We start from the raw sequence: 18,072 nt of genomic DNA, 5'->3' as shown, positions 1-18,072 counted from the left end.
TAATCCCCTTGTGCCATTATTATCGGATATGGCAAAAGGGGGATCAGAGGAAGGGGGGGAATGGTGCAAGGGGATTAAGATGGAAGGGGAGAGGGGAGTAATAAAGCACAAGACATAAAATTTCAATGCCTTGTGCTTTATTACTCCCCCCCCCCCTCTCCGCCATTATCCCTCTCCCCCTCCATCTTAATGCCTTGTGCTCCGTCCCATACAGTCCCCCCCCCCCCCTCTGTGCCATACAGCTGTTTACCTGGCGTCCTGTGGTCCCGTCGCCTGCTGCTTCACGGGATGTTCCACAGGGCCGCACTGACGTGTGACGTCCCCCTGCACTGTGCGGCAACTCCGCGCAACGTCAGGGGAGGCCACACGTCTCCCTGGCAACCACGCAGTTAACTTACAGTAGCCCCGGCCGCATCTCTGGCCGCGCTACTGTACAGTGAGCTGCCGCGGCTATGCGCTGAAAAATACTGGCCAATGCATGGCCGGTATTTGTCAGCGTTTTCGCGTACCCCAGGTTGAGAACCCAGGCTTTAGACGCCGCTGTCAGCTTTGACAGCGGCGATCTAAAGGGTTAATAGCCAGCCGCGGCGATCGCCGCATGCTGGCTATTAGCGGCGGCCCCCGGCTACTGAGAACAGCTGGGGGCTGCAGAGTATGGAGCGGGCACGAGTCCGGAGCCCGCTCCATACATACTGCAGAGCGCCGAATGCATCTCCCCGTGCAGACGCGCCTCCTCCCCTCAGCTCTCCGAAGCTACAGCTGGGGGGAGTGAAGGCAGAGGACGCAGGTCTGCACGGGGAGCAAGAAGCCACGCCCCCTCATCTCCCCCCGCACGTCTGCAGAGCAGGGGAGAGAGAGACATACACAGCTTCTCATCTCCCCTATTCTGCTTCGGATCTGCAGTCTGTATGGAGCGGGCTCCCGACTCCTGCCCGCTCCATACAGACTGCAGATCCGCCGCACTTGTCAGGTCCGGCCCTGCTTGCCCGAAGCCGGGCTAAGGGCCGGACAAATTCACCTGCCCGGCGCCCAAAACTGCTAGTCCGGGGCGTCGGGCGATAGAAATTCCACATCCCTGAATATATATTTTCATACATTGATTAGTACTTTATTTGGTTTCGCGGTTACAATGTGTTACGCTTTTGGTGTTTGTAGGTATATATGTAGAAGGAATAAGTTGCAATATATAGGGGGAAAAAAGAAACATGAGGATTGGGGTGCAGGTGACTACTCCCAATGAAGCAGAGCTGTAGTGTTCTGATCAATCCGGGAGCTGTGTATTCTTCCCCCACCATCACTTTCCTCCTCCTCCTATTCTCAAAAATGAGGAATCCTCCTGCCAGAATACCCAAATCTGTAGATGACGATGGACTTTGTCAGAATTTTACTAATATCTGTATTTATATTTGTATATTCTATTTATTTGTCTTCTATGTTATAAAGTGACGTTCCTTCCCACCCAAATACCCAGTCCTCAGTATAAAGTCACCGCCCCCCCCCAAAAAAAAACACCCTACACCCATAGTTTTCTATACCTTTATTTAATAATAAAAAGCTTATTTCACCCTATAAAACAAATGGATGTAAATGTCCATGTCTACACCTGTCCTCAGAGCAGTGACATTCCGTATGACATCACACATGTGACTTCACAAATGGTGATAGCTGGAAAAAGAGGTGCAGAGCCCCAGAGGCCTTACTCTGAGGACTGCAATCTAGCGAGCACTAGTGTTTCTATATTGTTTCCTTGCGCTTTTTATTTTATCATGATTCGAGGGGACCACATCAGCAGGGATGAGGTCAATTTGGCCTGTAGCATGTGCTGGACAGTTACCATCCTCCTGGGTTCCCTCTTCACCACCGGCCCGAGTTTCTGGTTTGAAATCACCAGCAACCAACCGAGCCAGAATATAACCTCCAGCCACCTGCAAGGGCAGAACGATACCATCAGAGATCTGCCCAGCTTGAATACTACCAGCAGCGACATGAAGTGTCCCATCTGGACGAGGACCAGGATCAGAAAGATCACCCCTGTCCTGGTGAGTAATCAAACCTCTGCCAGCAGCGACATGAAGTGTCCCATCTGGACCAGGACCAGGACCAGAAAGATCACCCCTGTCCTGGGGAGTAATGACACCACTGCCAGCAGCGACACGATCAGCTGGGATTCCATTACCAACAACCTGCAGAGCGGGGCGGCCATCATCAAAAACTATCTTGGCTGGATCAGCACTTATGGTGACCTGATCATCTCCCTGCTATGCTATATCCCCATCGATAACAACCTGCTGGACCGGTTCATAGATGCTGTTGACGATCTGATCTCGTTTGCTAGTACCATCAGTGACCTGCTGTCCTGGATAGACACCACCACTGAATTGGTATTCTGGATCCCCACCATCACCAGCAGTTCCCTGCTTGCCTGGATGAACCCAGTCAATGAGTTGGTGACCTGGATTAGCACCAGCAGCACTATAGAGCTTCTCTACGTGATCTGTAACCCCACCGCCATCAGCTGGATCGGCTTCATCAGTGACAGGCTCACCTGGATCGCCATCACACTTCAGCTTCTGACGTGGGTTATGCCAAGGGGGATAGTGACCAGCATCACCGGACCGATGGACTATATTAACTCGGTCAGACAGTTCCTGGGACGGGTCACCATTGCCATCCTAATTGTCAATATCCCCGAGATAAGAGGTGTCATTAACGTCATCACCAGTATACTATGGGTATTCTTCACCAACCTGTATGTATGAACACTGGAAAAGATGAATAAACATTTTTATTTGACAAATATTCCGATTGATGTAATTATTGTTATAATAATAGACAAAGTGGGGAATTTATTATAGATCAGCGTTTTATATGTCAGTGAGAAACAAAGTAGTAGAGTAAGATGCCCAGGGCCGGGTTTAGGCTCAGTGAGGCCCTAGGCAAAATCAAAAGTGGGGCCCAAAAGTCGTAATAGTGCACTAACCAGATTTGAACATTTTTGGTCACTTCAAATACTATAAAAATATCTAAAAAGCAATTGAGAAGTCCCATCAAACAAAAAAAGCACCGATAAAAACTACAAATCACAGCGCAAAAAATGACCTCATACATCCCCATATACAGAAAAATAAGAGTTATAGGGATCAGAATAGTACAATTTTATATTTTTGTATAGTCCCCCACATTAGGTAAAGAGTATGATCCCCCACATTAGGTAGACAGTATAGTACCCCCAACATTAGGTAAAGAGTATAGCTACCCCACATTAGGTTGGCAGTATAGTTCCCCCATATTAGGTGCAGTATAGTCCCCAACATTAGGTTGGCAGTATAGTTGCCCCACATTAGGTGCAGTATAGTCCCCCACATTAGGTGCAGTATATTTCCCCCACATTAGGTGCAGTCTACAGTAGTCCCCCCACATTAGGTGCAGTATACAGTAGTCCCCCACATTAGGTGCAGTATACAGTAATCCCCCACATTAGGTGCAGTATACAGTAGTTCCCCACATTAGGTGCAGTATACAGTAGTCCCCCACATTAGGTGCAGTATACAGTAGTCCCCCACATTAGGTGCAGTATACAGTAATCCCCCACATTAGGTGCAGTATACAGTAGTTCCCCACATTAGGGGCAGTATACAGTAGTCCCCCCACATTAGGTGCAGTATACAGTAGTTCCCCCACATTAGGTGCAGTATACAGTAGTTCTCCCACATTAGGTGCAGTATACAGTAGTCCCCCACATTGGGTGCAGTATACATACTGTAGTCCCCCACATTAGTTGCAGTATAAAGTAGTTCCCCACATTAGGTGCAGTATACAGTAGTCCCCCACATTAGATGCAGTATACATACAGTAGTCCCCCACATTAGGTGCAGTATAAAGTAGTTCCCCACATTAGGTGCAGTATACAGTAATTCCCCCACATTAGGTGCAGTATAAAGTAGTCTCTCACGTTAGGTGGAGTATACAGTAGTCCCTCACTTTAGGTGCAGCATACAGTAGTCCCCCACATTAGGTGCAGTATAAAGTAGTTCCCCACATTAGGTGCAGTATACAGTAAATCCCCACATGAGGTGCAGTATACAGTAGTCCCCCCAAAATAGGTACAGTATAAAGTAGTTCCCCACATTTGGTGCAGTATACATACAGTAGTCCCCCACATTAGGCGCAGTAAAAAGTAGTTCCCCACATTAGGTGCAAAATACAGCAGTTCCCCACATTAGGTGCAGTATACAGTAGTTCCCCCATCTTAGGTGAAGTATACAGTAGTCCTCCACATTAGGTGCAGTATACATACAGTAGTCCCCCACATTAGGTGCAGTAAAAAGTAGTTCTCCACATTAGGTGCAGTATACAGTAGTCCCCCACATTAGGTGCAGTATACAGTAGTCCCCCACATTAGGTGCAGTATACAGTAGCCCCCCACATTAGGTGCAGTATACAGTAGTCCCCCTCATTAGGTGCAGTATACAGTAGTTACCACACATTAGGTGCAGTATACAGTAGTCCCCCACATTAGGTGCAGTATACAGTAGTCCCCCACATTAGGTGCAGTATACAGTAGTCCCCCACATTAGGTGCAGTATACAGTAGTTCTCCACATTAGGTGCAGTATACAGTAGTCCCCCACATTAGGTGCAGTATAAAGTAGTTCCCCACATTAGGTGCAGTATACAGTAGTCCCCCACAATAGGTGCAGTATGCATACAGTAGTCCCCCACATTAGGTGCAGTATAAAGTAGTTCCCCACATTAGGTGTAGTATAAAGTAGTCCCCCACATTGGGTGCAGTATACATACAGTAGTTCCCCTCATTAGGTGCAGTATAAAGTAGTTCCCCACATTAGGTGCAGTATAAAGTAGTCTCACACATTAGGTGCAGTATACATACAGTAGTCCCCCACATTAGGTGCAGTATACAGTAGTCCCCCACATTAGGTGCAGTATACAGTAGTCCCGCACATTTGGTGCAGTATACAGTAGTCCCCCACATTAGGTGCAGTATACAGTAGTTCCTCCACATTAGGAGCAATATACAGTAGTCCCACACATTAGGTGCAGTATACAGTAGTCCCCCACATTAGGAGCAGTATACAGTCGTCCCCCACATAAGTTGCAGTATACAGTCGTCCCCCACATTAGTTGCAGTATACATACATTAGTCCCCCACATTAGGTGCAGTATACATACAGTAGTCCCACACATTAGGTGCAGTATACAGTAGTCCCCCACAGTAGGTGCAGTATAAAGTAGTTCCCCACATTAGGTGCAGTATACAGTAGTCCCACACATTAGGTGCAGTATACAGTAGTCCCCCACATTAGGAGCAGTATACAGTAGTCCCACACATTAGGTGCAGTATACAGTAGTCCCCCACATTAGGTGCAGTATAAAGTAGTTCCCCACATTAGGTGCAGTATACAGTAGTCCCACACATTAGGTGCAGTATACAGTAGTCCCACACATTAGGTGCAGTATACAGTAGTCACCCACATTAGGTGCAGTATACAGTAGTCCCCCACATTAGGTGCAGTATAAAGTAGTTCCCCACATTAGGTGCAGTATACAGTAGTCCCACACATTAGGTGCAGTATACAGTAGTCCCCCACATTAGGAGCAGTATACAGTAGTCCCCCACATAAGTTGCAGTATACAGTAGTCCCCCACATTAGGTGCAGTATACATACAGTAGTCCCCCACATTAGGTGCAGTATACAGTAGTCCCCCACATTAGGTGCAGTATAAAGTAGTTCCCCACATTAGGTGCAGTATACAGTAGTCCCACACATTAGGTGCAGTATACAGTAGTCCCCCACATTAGGAGCAGTATACAGTAGTCCCCCACATAAGTTGCAGTATACAGTAGTCCCCCACATTAGGTGCAGTATACATACAGTAGTCCCCCACATTAGTTGCAGTATAAAGTAGTTCCTCACAATAGGTGCAGTATACAGTAGTCCCCCACATTAGGTACAGTATAAAGTAGTTCCCCACATTAGGTGCACTATACAGTAGTTACCCCACATTAGGTGCAGTATAAAGTAGTCCCCCACATTAGGTGCAGTATACAATAGTCCCCCACATTAGGTGCAGTATAAAGTAGTTACCCTCATTAGGTGCAGTATACAGTAGTCCCGCACATTAGGTGCATTATACAGTAGTCCCCCACATTAGGTGCAGTATACATTAGTCCCACTCATTAGGTGCAGTATACAGTAGTCCCACACATTAGGTGCAGTATACAGTAGTCCCCCACATTAGGTGCAGTATAAAGTAGTTCCCCACATTAGGTGCAGTATACAGTAGTCCCACACATTAGGTGCAGTATACAGTAGTCCCCCACATTAGGAGCAGTATACAGTAGTCCCCCACATAAGTTGCAGTATACAGTAGTCCCCCACATTAGGTGCAGTATACATACAGTAGTCCCCCACATTAGTTGCAGTATAAAGTAGTTCCTCACAATAGGTGCAGTATACAGTAGTCCCCCACATTAGGTACAGTATATAGTAGTTCCCCACATTAGGTGCACTATACAGTAGTTACCCCACATTAGGTGCAGTATAAAGTAGTCCCCCAAATTAGGTGCAGTATACAGTAGTCCCCCACATTAGGTGCAGTATAAAGTAGTTCCCCACATTAGGTGCAGTGTACAGTAGTCCCCCACATTAGGTGCAGTATACAGTAGTCCCCCACATTAGGTGCAGTATACAGTAGTTCTCCACATTAGGTGCAGTATACAGTAGTCCCCCACATTAGGTGCAGTATAAAGTAGTTCCCCACATTAGGTGCAGTATACAGTAGTCCCCCACAATAGGTGCAGTATGCATACAGTAGTCCTCCACATTAGGTGCAGTATAAAGTAGTTCCCCACATTAGGTGTAGTATAAAGTAGTCCCCCACATTGGGTGCAGTATACATACAGTAGTTCCCCTCATTAGGTGCAGTATAAAGTAGTTCCCCACATTAGGTGCAGTATAAAGTAGTCTCACACATTAGGTGCAGTATACATACAGTAGTCCCCCACATTAGGTGCAGTATACAGTAGTCCCCCACATTAGGTGCAGTATACAGTAGTCCCACACATTTGGTGCAGTATACAGTAGTTCCCCACATTAGGTGCAGTATACAGTAGTTCCTCCACATTAGGAGCAATATACAGTAGTCCCACACATTACGTGCAGTATACAGTAGTCCCCCACATTAGGAGCAGTATACAGTCGTCCCCCACATAAGTTGCAGTATACAGTCGTCCCCCACATTATGTGCAGTATACATACAGTAGTCCCCCACATTAGGTGCAGTATACATACAGTAGTCCCACACATTAGGTGCAGTATACAGTAGTCCCCCACAGTAGGTGCAGTATAAAGTAGTTCCCCACATTAGGTGCAGTATACAGTAGTCCCACACATTAGGTGCAGTATACAGTAGTCCCCCACATTAGGAGCAGTATACAGTAGTCTCCCACATAAGTTGCAGTATACAGTAGTCCCCCACATTAGGTGCAGTATACATAAAGTAGTCCCCCACATTAGGTGCAGTATACATACAGTAGTCCCACACATTAGGTGCAGTATACAGTAGTCCCCCACATTAGGTGAAGTATAAAGTAGTTCCCCACATTAGGTGCAGTATACAGTAGTCCCACACATTAGGTGCAGTATACAGTAGTCCCCCACATTAAGAGCAGTATACAGTAGTCCCCCACATAAGTTGCAGTATACAGTAGTCCCCCACATTAGGTGCAGTATACATACAGTAGTCCCCCACATTAGGTGCAGTATAAAGTAGTTCCCCACATTAGGTGCAGTATAAAGTAGTCCCCCACATTAGGTGCAGTATACAGTAGTCCCCCACATTAGGTGCAGTATACAGTAGTCCCCCACATTAGGTGCAGTATACAGTAGTCCCCCACATTAGGTGCAGTATAAAGTAGTTCCCCACATTAGGAGCAGTATACAGTAGTTACAACACATTAGGTGCAGTATAAAGTAGTCCCCCATATTAAGTGTAGTATCCAGTAGTCCCCCACATTAGTTGCTGTATAAAGTAGTTCCCCTCATTAGGTGCAGTATACAGTAGTCCCCCACATTAGGTGCAGTATAAAGTAGTTCCCCACATTAGGTGCAGTATACAGTAGTCCCCCACATTAGGTGCAGTATACAGTAGTCCCACACATTAGGTGCAGTATACAGTAGTACCCCACATTAGGTGCGGTATAAAGTAGTTCCCCACATTAGGTGCAGTATACAGTAGTCCCACACATCAGGTGCAGTATACAGTAGTCCCCCACATTAGGAGCAGTATACAGTAGTCCCCCACATAAGTTGCAGTATACAGTAGTCCCCCACATTAGGTGCAGTATACATACAGTAGTCCCCCACATTAGGTGCAGTATAAAGTAGTTCCCCACATTAGGTGCAGTATACAGTAGTCCCCCACATTAGGTGCAGTATACAGTAGCCCCCCACATTAGGTGCAGTATACAGTAGTCCCCCACATTAGGTGCAGTATACAGTAGTTACCACACATTAGGTGCAGTATACAGTAGTCCCCCACATTAGGTGCAGTATACAGTAGTCCCCCACATTAGGTGCAGTATACAGTAGTCCCCCACATTAGGTGCAGTATACAGTAGTTCTCCACATTAGGTGCAGTATACAGTAGTCCCCCACATTAGGTGCAGTATACAGTAGTCCCCCACAATAGGTGCAGTATGCATACAGTAGTCCTCCACATTAGGTGCAGTATGCATACAGTAGTCCTCCACATTAGGTGCAGTATACAGTAGTTCCCCTCATTAGGTGCAGTATAAAGTAGTTCCCCACATTAGGTGCAGTATAAAGTAGTCTCACACATTAGGTGCAGTATACATACAGTAGTCCCCCACATTAGGTGCAGTATACAGTAGTCCCCCACATTAGGTGCAGTATACAGTAGTTCCTCCACATTAGGAGCAATATACAGTAGTCCCACACATTAGGTGCAGTATACAGTAGTCCCCCACATTAGGAGCAGTATACAGTAGTCCCCCACATAAGTTGCAGTATACAGTCGTCCCCCACATTAGGTGCAGTATACATACAGTAGTCCCCCACATTAGTTGCAGTATAAAGTAGTTCCCCACATTAGGTTCAGTATACAGTAGTCTCCCACATTAGGTGCAGTATAAAGTAATTCCCCACATTAGGTGCAGTATACAGTAGTTACCCCACATTAGGTGCAGTATACAGTAGTCCCCCACATTAGGTGCAGTATACAGTAGTCCCCCACATTAGGTGCAGTATAAAGTAGTTCCCCTCATTAGGTGCAGTATACAGTAGTTCCCCCACATTAGGAGCAATATACAGTAGTCCCACACATTAGGTGCAGTATACAGTAGTCCCCCACATTAGGAGCAGTATACAGTAGTCCCCCACATAAGTTGCAGTATACAGTAGTCCCCCACATTAGGTGCAGTATACATACAGTAGTCCCCCATATTAGGTGCAGTATACATACAGTAGTCCCACACATTAGGTGCAGTATACAGTAGTCCCCCACATTAGGTGCAGTATAAAGTAGTTCCCCACATTAGGTGCAGTATACAGTAGTCCCACACATTAGGTGCAGTATACAGTAGTCACCCACGTTAGGAGCAGTATACAGTAGTCCCCCACATAAGTTGCAGTATACAGTAGTCCCCCACATTAGGTGCAGTATACATACAGTAGTCCCCCACATTAGGTGCAGTATAAAGTAGTTCCCCTCATTAGGTGCAGTATACAGTAGTCCCGCACATTAGGTGCATTATACAGTAGTCCCCCACATTAGGTGCAGTATACATTAGTCCCACTCATTAGGTGCAGTATACAGTAGTCCCCCACATTAGGTGCAGTATACAGTAGTCCCACACATTAGGTGCAGTATACAGTAGTTCCCCCACATTAGGAGCAATATACAGTAGTCCCACACATTAGGTGCAGCATACAGTAGTCCCCCACATTAGGAGCAGTATACTGTAGTCCCCCACATAAGTTGCAGTATACAGTAGTCCCCCACATTAGGTGCAGTATACATACAGTAGTCCCCCACATTAGGTGCAGTATAAAGTAGTTCCCCACATTAGGTGCAGTATACAGTAGTCCCCCACATTAGGTGCAGTATACAGTAGTCCCACTCATTAGGTGCAGTATACAGTAGTCCCCCACATTAGGTGCAGTATACAGTAGTCCCACACATTAGGTGCAGTATACAGTAGTTCCCCCACATTAGGTGCAGTATACAGTAGTCCCCCACATTAGGAGAAGTATACAGTAGTCCCCCACATAAGTTGCAGTATACAGTAGTCCCCCACATTAGGTGCAGTATACATACAGTAGTCCCCCACATTAGGTGCAGTATACATACAGTAGTCCCACACATTAGGTGCAGTATACAGTAGTCCCCCACATTAGGTGAAGTATAAAGTAGTTCCCCACATTAGGTGCAGTATACAGTAGTCCCACACATTAGGTGCAGTATACAGTAGTCCCCCACATTAGGTGCAGTATAAAGTAGTCCCCCACATTAGGTGCAGTATAAAGTAGTTCCCCACATTATGTGCAGTATACAGTAGTCCCACACATTAGGTGCAGTATACAGTAGTCCCCCACATTAGGAGCAGTATACAGTAGTCCCCCACATAAGTTGCAGTATACAGTAGTCCCCCACATTAGGTGCAGTATACATACAGTAGTCCCCCACATTAGTTGCAGTATAAAGTAGTTCCTCACAATAGGTGCAGTATACAGTAGTCCCCCACATTAGGTACAGTATAAAGTAGTTCCCTACATTATGTGCACTATACAGTAGTTACCCCACATTAGGTGCAGTATAAAGTAGTCCCCCACATTAGGTGCAGTATACAGTAGTCCCCCACATTAGGTGCAGTATAAAGTAGTTCCCCTCATTAGGTGCAGTATACAGTAGTCCCGCACATTAGGTGCATTATACAGTAGTCCCCCACATTAGGTGCAGTATACATTAGTCCCACTCATTAGGTGCAGTATACAGTAGTCCCCCACATTAGGTGCAGTATACAGTAGTCCCACACATTAGGTGCAGTATACAGTAGTTCCCCCACATTAGGAGCAATATACAGTAGTCCCACACATTAGGTGCAGCATACAGTAGTCCCCCACATTAGGAGCAGTATAAAGTAGTTCCCCACATTAGGTGCAGTATACAGTAGTCCCCCACATTAGGTGCAGTATACAGTAGTCCCACTCATTAGGTGCAGTATACAGTAGTCCCCCACATTAGGTGCAGTATACAGTAGTCCCACACATTAGGTGCAGTATACAGTAGTTCCCCCACATTAGGTGCAGTATACAGTAGTCCCCCACATTAGGAGAAGTATACAGTAGTCCCCCACATAAGTTGCAGTATACAGTAGTCCCCCACATTAGGTGCAGTATACATACAGTAGTCCCCCACATTAGGTGCAGTATACATACAGTAGTCCCACACATTAGGTGCAGTATACAGTAGTCCCCCACATTAGGTGAAGTATAAAGTAGTTCCCCACATTAGGTGCAGTATACAGTAGTCCCACACATTAGGTGCAGTATACAGTAGTCCCCCACATTAGGTGCAGTATAAAGTAGTTCCCCACATTATGTGCAGTATACAGTAGTCCCACACATTAGGTGCAGTATACAGTAGTCCCCCACATTAGGAGCAGTATACATACAGTAGTCCCCCACATTAGTTGCAGTATAAAGTAGTTCCTCACAATAGGTGCAGTATACAGTAGTACCCCACATTAGGTACAGTATAAAGTAGTTCCCCACATTATGTGCACTATACAGTAGTTACCCCACATTAGGTGCAGTATAAAGTAGTCCCCCACATTAGGTGCAGTATACAGTAGTCCCCCACATTAGGTGCAGTATAAAGTAGTTCCCCTCATTAGGTGCAGTATACAGTAGTCCCGCACATTAGGTGCATTATACAGTAGTCCCCCACATTAGGTGCAGTATACATTAGTCCCACTCATTAGGTGCAGTATACAGTAGTCCCCCACATTAGGTGCAGTATACAGTAGTTCCCCCACATTAGGAGTAATATACAGTAGTCCCACACATTAGGTGCAGCATACAGTAGTCCCCCACATTAGGAGCAGTATACTGTAGTCCCCCACATAAGTTGCAGTATACAGTAGTCCCCCACATTAGGTGCAGTATACATACAGTAGTCCCCCACATTAGTTGCAGTATAAAGTAGTTCCCCACATTAGGTGCAGTATACAGTAGTCCCCCACATTAGGTGCAGTATACAGTCGTCCCCCACATTAGGTGCAGTATACATACAGTAGTCCCCCACATTAGTTGCAGTATAAAGTAGTTCCCCACATTAGGTGCAGTATACAGTAGTCTCCCACATTAGGTGCAGTATAAAGTAATTCCCCACATTAGGTGCAGTATACAGTAGTTACCCCACATTAGGTGCAGTATAAAGTAGACCCCCCACATTAGGTGCAGTATACAGTAGTCCCCCACATTAGGTGCAGTATAAAGTAGTTCCCCTCATTAGGTGCAGTATACAGTAGTTCCCCCACATTAGGAGCAATATACAGTAGTCCCACACATTAGGTGCAGTATACAGTAGTCCCCCACATTAGGAGCAGTATACAGTAGTCCCCCACATAAGTTGCAGTATACAGTAGTCCCCCACATTAGGTGCAGTATACATACAGTAGTCCCCCACATTAGGTGCAGTATACATACAGTAGTCCCACACATTAGGTGCAGTATACAGTAGTCCCCCACATTAGGTGCAGTATAAAGTAGTTCCCCACATTAGGTGCAGTATACAGTAGTCCCACACATTAGGTGCAGTATACAGTAGTCACCCACATTAGGAGCAGTATACAGTAGTCCCCCACATAAGTTGCAGTATACAGTAGTCCCCCACATTAGGTGCAGTATACATACAGTAGTCCCCCACATTAGTTGCAGTATAAAGTAGTTCCTCACAATAGGTGCAGTATACAGTAGTCCCCCACATTAGGTACAGTATAAAGTAGTTCCCCACATTAGGTGCACTATACAGTAGTTACCCCACATTAGGTGCAGTATAAAGTAGTCCCCCACATTAGGTGCAGTATACAGTAGTCCCCCACATTAGGTGCAGTATAAAGTAGTTCCCCTCATTAGGTGCAGTATACAGTAGTCCCGCACATTAGGTGCATTATACAGTAGTCCCCCACATTAGGTGCAGTATACATTAGTCCCACTCATTAGGTGCAGTATACAGTAGTCCCCCACATTAGGTGCAGTATACAGCAGTCCCACACATTAGGTGCAGTATACAGTAGTTCCCCCACATTAGGAGCAATATACAGTAGTCCCACACATTAGGTGCAGCATACATTAGTCCCACTCATTAGGTGCAGTATACAGTAGTTCCCCCACATTAGGAGCAATATACAGTAGTCCCACTCATTAGGTGCAGTATACATTAGTCCCACTCATTAGGTGCAGTATACAGTAGTCCCCCACATTAGGTGCAGTATACAGTAGTCCCACACATTAGGTGCAGTATACAGTAGTTCCCCCACATTAGGAGCAGTATACTGTAGTCCCCCACATAAGGTGCAGTATACATACAGTAGTCCCCCACATTAGTTGCAGTATAAAGTAGTTCCCCACATTAGGTGCAGTATACAGTAGTCCCCCACATTAGGTGCAGTATACAGTAGTCCCCCACATTAGGTGCAGTATAAAGTAGTTCCCCACATTAGGTGCAGTATACAGTAGTCCCCCACATTAGGTGCAGTATACAGTAGTCCCACTCATTAGGTGCAGTATACAGTAGTCCCCCACATTAGGTGCAGTATACAGTAGTCCCACACATTAGGTGCAGTATACAGTAGTTCCCCCACATTAGGAGCAATATACAGTAGTCCCACACATTAGGTGCAGTATACAGTAGTCCCCCACATTAGGAGAAGTATACAGTAGTCCCCCACATAAGATGCAGTATACAGTAGTCCCCCACATTAGGTGCAGTATACATACAGTAGTCCCCCACATTAGGTGCAGTATACATACAGTAGTCCCACACATTAGGTGCAGTATACAGTAGTCCCACACATAAGGTGCAGAATACAGTAGTCCCCCACATTAGGTGCAGTATAAAGTAGTTCCCCACATTATGTGCAGTATACAGTAGTCCCACTCATTAGGTGCAGTATACAGTAGTCCCCCACATTAGGAGCAGTATACAGTAGTCCCACACATTAGGTGCAGCATACAGTAGTCCCCCACATAAGATGCAGTATACAGTAGTCCCACACATTAGGTGCAGTATACAGTAGTCCCCCACATAAGTTGCAGTATACAGTAGTCCCCCACATTAGGAGCAGTATACTGTAGTCCCCCACATAAGTTGCAGTATACAGTAGTCCCCCACATTAGGTGCAGTATACATACAGTAGTCCCCCACATTAGTTGCAGTATAAAGTAGTTCCCCACATTAGATGCAGTATACAGTAGTCCCCCACATTAGGTGCAGTATAAAGTAGTTCCCCACATTAGGTGCAGTATACAGTAGTCCCCCACATTAGGTGCAGTATACAGTAGTCCCACTCATTAGGTGCAGTATACAGTAGTCCCCCACATTAGGTGCAGTATACAGTAGTCCCACACATTAGGTGCAGTATACAGTAGTTCCCCCACATTAGGTGCAGTATACAGTAGTCCCCCACATTAGGAGAAGTATACAGTAGTCCCCCACATAAGTTGCAGTATACAGTAGTCCCCCACATTAGGTGCAGTATACATACAGTAGTCCCCCACATTAGGTGCAGTATACATACAGTAGTCCCACACATTAGGTGCAGTATACAGTAGTCCCCCACATTAGGTGAAGTATAAAGTAGTTCCCCACATTAGGTGCAGTGTACAGTAGTCCCAAACATTAGGTGCAGTATACAGTAGTCCCCCACATTAGGTGCAGTATAAAGTAGTTCCCCACATTATGTGCAGTATACAGTAGTCCCACACATTAGGTGCAGTATACAGTAGTCCCCCACATTAGGAGCAGTATACAGTAGTCCCCCACATAAGTTGCAGTATACAGTAGTCCCCCACATTAGGTGCAGTATACATACAGTAGTCCCCCACATTAGTTGCAGTATAAAGTAGTTCCTCACAATAGGTGCAGTATACAGTAGTCCCCCACATTAGGTACAGTATAAAGTAGTTCCCCACATTATGTGCACTATACAGTAGTTACCCCACATTAGGTGCAGTATAAAGTAGTCCCCCACATTAGGTGCAGTATACAGTAGTCCCCCACATTAGGTGCAGTATAAAGTAGTTCCCCTCATTAGGTGCAGTATACAGTAGTCCCGCACATTAGGTGCATTATACAGTAGTCCCCCACATTAGGTGCAGTATACATTAGTCCCACTCATTAGGTGCAGTATACAGTAGTCCCCCACATTAGGTGCAGTATACAGTAGTCCCACACATTAGGTGCAGTATACAGTAGTTCCCCCACATTAGGAGCAATATACAGTAGTCCCACACATTAGGTGCAGCATACAGTAGTCCCCCACATTAGGAGCAGTATACTGTAGTCCCCCACATAAGTTGCAGTATACAGTAGTCCCCCACATTAGGTGCAGTATACATACAGTAGTCCCCCACATTAGTTGCAGTATAAAGTAGTTCCCCACATTAGGTGCAGTATACAGTAGTCCCCCACATTAGGTGCAGTATACAGTCGTCCCCCACATTAGGTGCAGTATACATACAGTAGTCCCCCACATTAGGTGCAGTATAAAGTAGACCCCCACATTAGGTGCAGTATACAGTAGTCCCACACATTAGGTGCAGTATAAAGTAGTTCCCCTCATTAGGTGCAGTATACAGTAGTTCCCCCACATTAGGAGCAATATACAGTAGTCCCACACATTAGGTGCAGTATACAGTAGTCCCCCACATTAGGAGCAGTATACAGTAGTCCCCCACATAAGTTGCAGTATACAGTAGTCCCCCACATTAGGTGCAGTATACATACAGTAGTCCCCCACATTAGGTGCAGTATACATACAGTAGTCCCACACATTAGGTGCAGTATACAGTAGTCCCCCACATTAGGTGCAGTATAAAGTAGTTCCCCACATTAGGTGCAGTATACAGTAGTCCCACACATTAGGTGCAGTATACAGTAGTCACCCACATTAGGAGCAGTATACAGTAGTCCCCCACATAAGTTGCAGTATACGGTAGTCCCCCACATTAGGTGCAGTATACATACAGTAGTCCCCCACATTAGTTGCAGTATAAAGTAGTTCCTCACAATAGGTGCAGTATACAGTAGTCCCCCACATTAGGTACAGTATAAAGTAGTTCCCCACATTAGGTGCACTATACAGTAGTTACCCCACATTAGGTGCAGTATAAAGTAGTCCCCCACATTAGGTGCAGTATACAGTAGTCCCCCACATTAGGTGCAGTATAAAGTAGTTCCCCTCATTAGGTGCAGTATACAGTAGTCCCGCACATTAGGTGCATTATACAGTAGTCCCCCACATTAGGTGCAGTATACATTAGTCCCACTCATTAGGTGCAGTATACAGTAGTCCCCCACATTAGGTGCAGTATACAGTAGTCCCACACATTAGGTGCAGTATACAGTAGTTCCCCCACATTAGGAGCAATATACAGTAGTCCCACACATTAGGTGCAGCATACATTAGTCCCACTCATTAGGTGCAGTATACAGTAGTTCCCCCACATTAGGAGCAATATACAGTAGTCCCACTCATTAGGTGCAGTATACATTAGTCCCACTCATTAGGTGCAGTATACAGTAGTCCCCCACATTAGGTGCAGTATACAGTAGTCCCACACATTAGGTGCAGTATACAGTAGTTCCCCCACATTAGGAGCAGTATACTGTAGTCCCCCACATAAGGTGCAGTATACATACAGTAGTCCCCCACATTAGTTGCAGTATAAAGTAGTTCCCCACATTAGGTGCAGTATACAGTAGTTACCCCACATTAGGTGCAGTATACAGTAGTCCCACTCATTAGGTGCAGTATACAGTAGTCCCCCACATTAGGTGCAGTATACAGTAGTCCCACACATTAGGTGCAATATACAGTAGTTCCCCCACATTAGGAGCAATATACAGTAGTCCCACACATTAGGTGCAGTATACAGTAGTCCCCCACATTAGGAGAAGTATACAGTAGTCCCCCACATAAGATGCAGTATACAGTAGTCCCCCACATTAGGTGCAGTATACATACAGTAGTCCCCCACATTAGGTGCAGTATACATACAGTAGTCCCACACATTAGGTGCAGTATACAGTAGTCCCACACATAAGGTGCAGAATACAGTAGTCCCCCACATTAGGTGCAGTATAAAGTAGTTCCCCACATTATGTGCAGTATACAGTAGTCCCACACATTAGGTGCAGTATACAGTAGTCCCCCACATTAGGAGCAGTATACAGTAGTCCCACACATTAGGTGCAGCATACAGTAGTCCCCCACATTAGGAGCAGTATACTGTAGTCCCCCACATAAGTTGCAGTATACAGTAGTCCCACACATTAGGTGCAGTATACAGTAGTCCCCCACATAAGTTGCAGTATACAGTAGTCCCCCACATTAGGTGCAGTATACATACAGTAGTCCCCCACATTAGTTGCAGTATAAAGTAGTTCCTCACAATAGGTGCAGTATACAGTAGTCCCCCACATTAGGTACAGTATAAAGTAGTTCCCCACATTAGGTGCACTATACAGTAGTTACCCCACATTAGGTGCAGTATAAAGTAGTCCCCCACAAAACCCCACATTAGGAGCAGTATACAGTAGTCCCCCACATAAGTTGCAGTATACAGTAGTCCCCCACATTAGGTGCAGTATACATACAGTAGTCCCCCACATTAGTTGCAGTATAAAGTAGTTCCTCACAATAGGTGCAGTATACAGTAGTCCCCCACATTAGGTACAGTATAAAGTAGTTCCCCACATTAGGTGCACTATACAGTAGTTACCCCACATTAGGTGCAGTATAAAG

The sequence above is a fragment of the Hyla sarda genome, chromosome 9 (assembly GCF_029499605.1).
Source record: "Hyla sarda isolate aHylSar1 chromosome 9, aHylSar1.hap1, whole genome shotgun sequence".
NCBI lineage: Eukaryota > Metazoa > Chordata > Amphibia > Anura > Hylidae > Hyla > Hyla sarda.
This window is presented reverse-complemented; position numbering follows the sequence as displayed.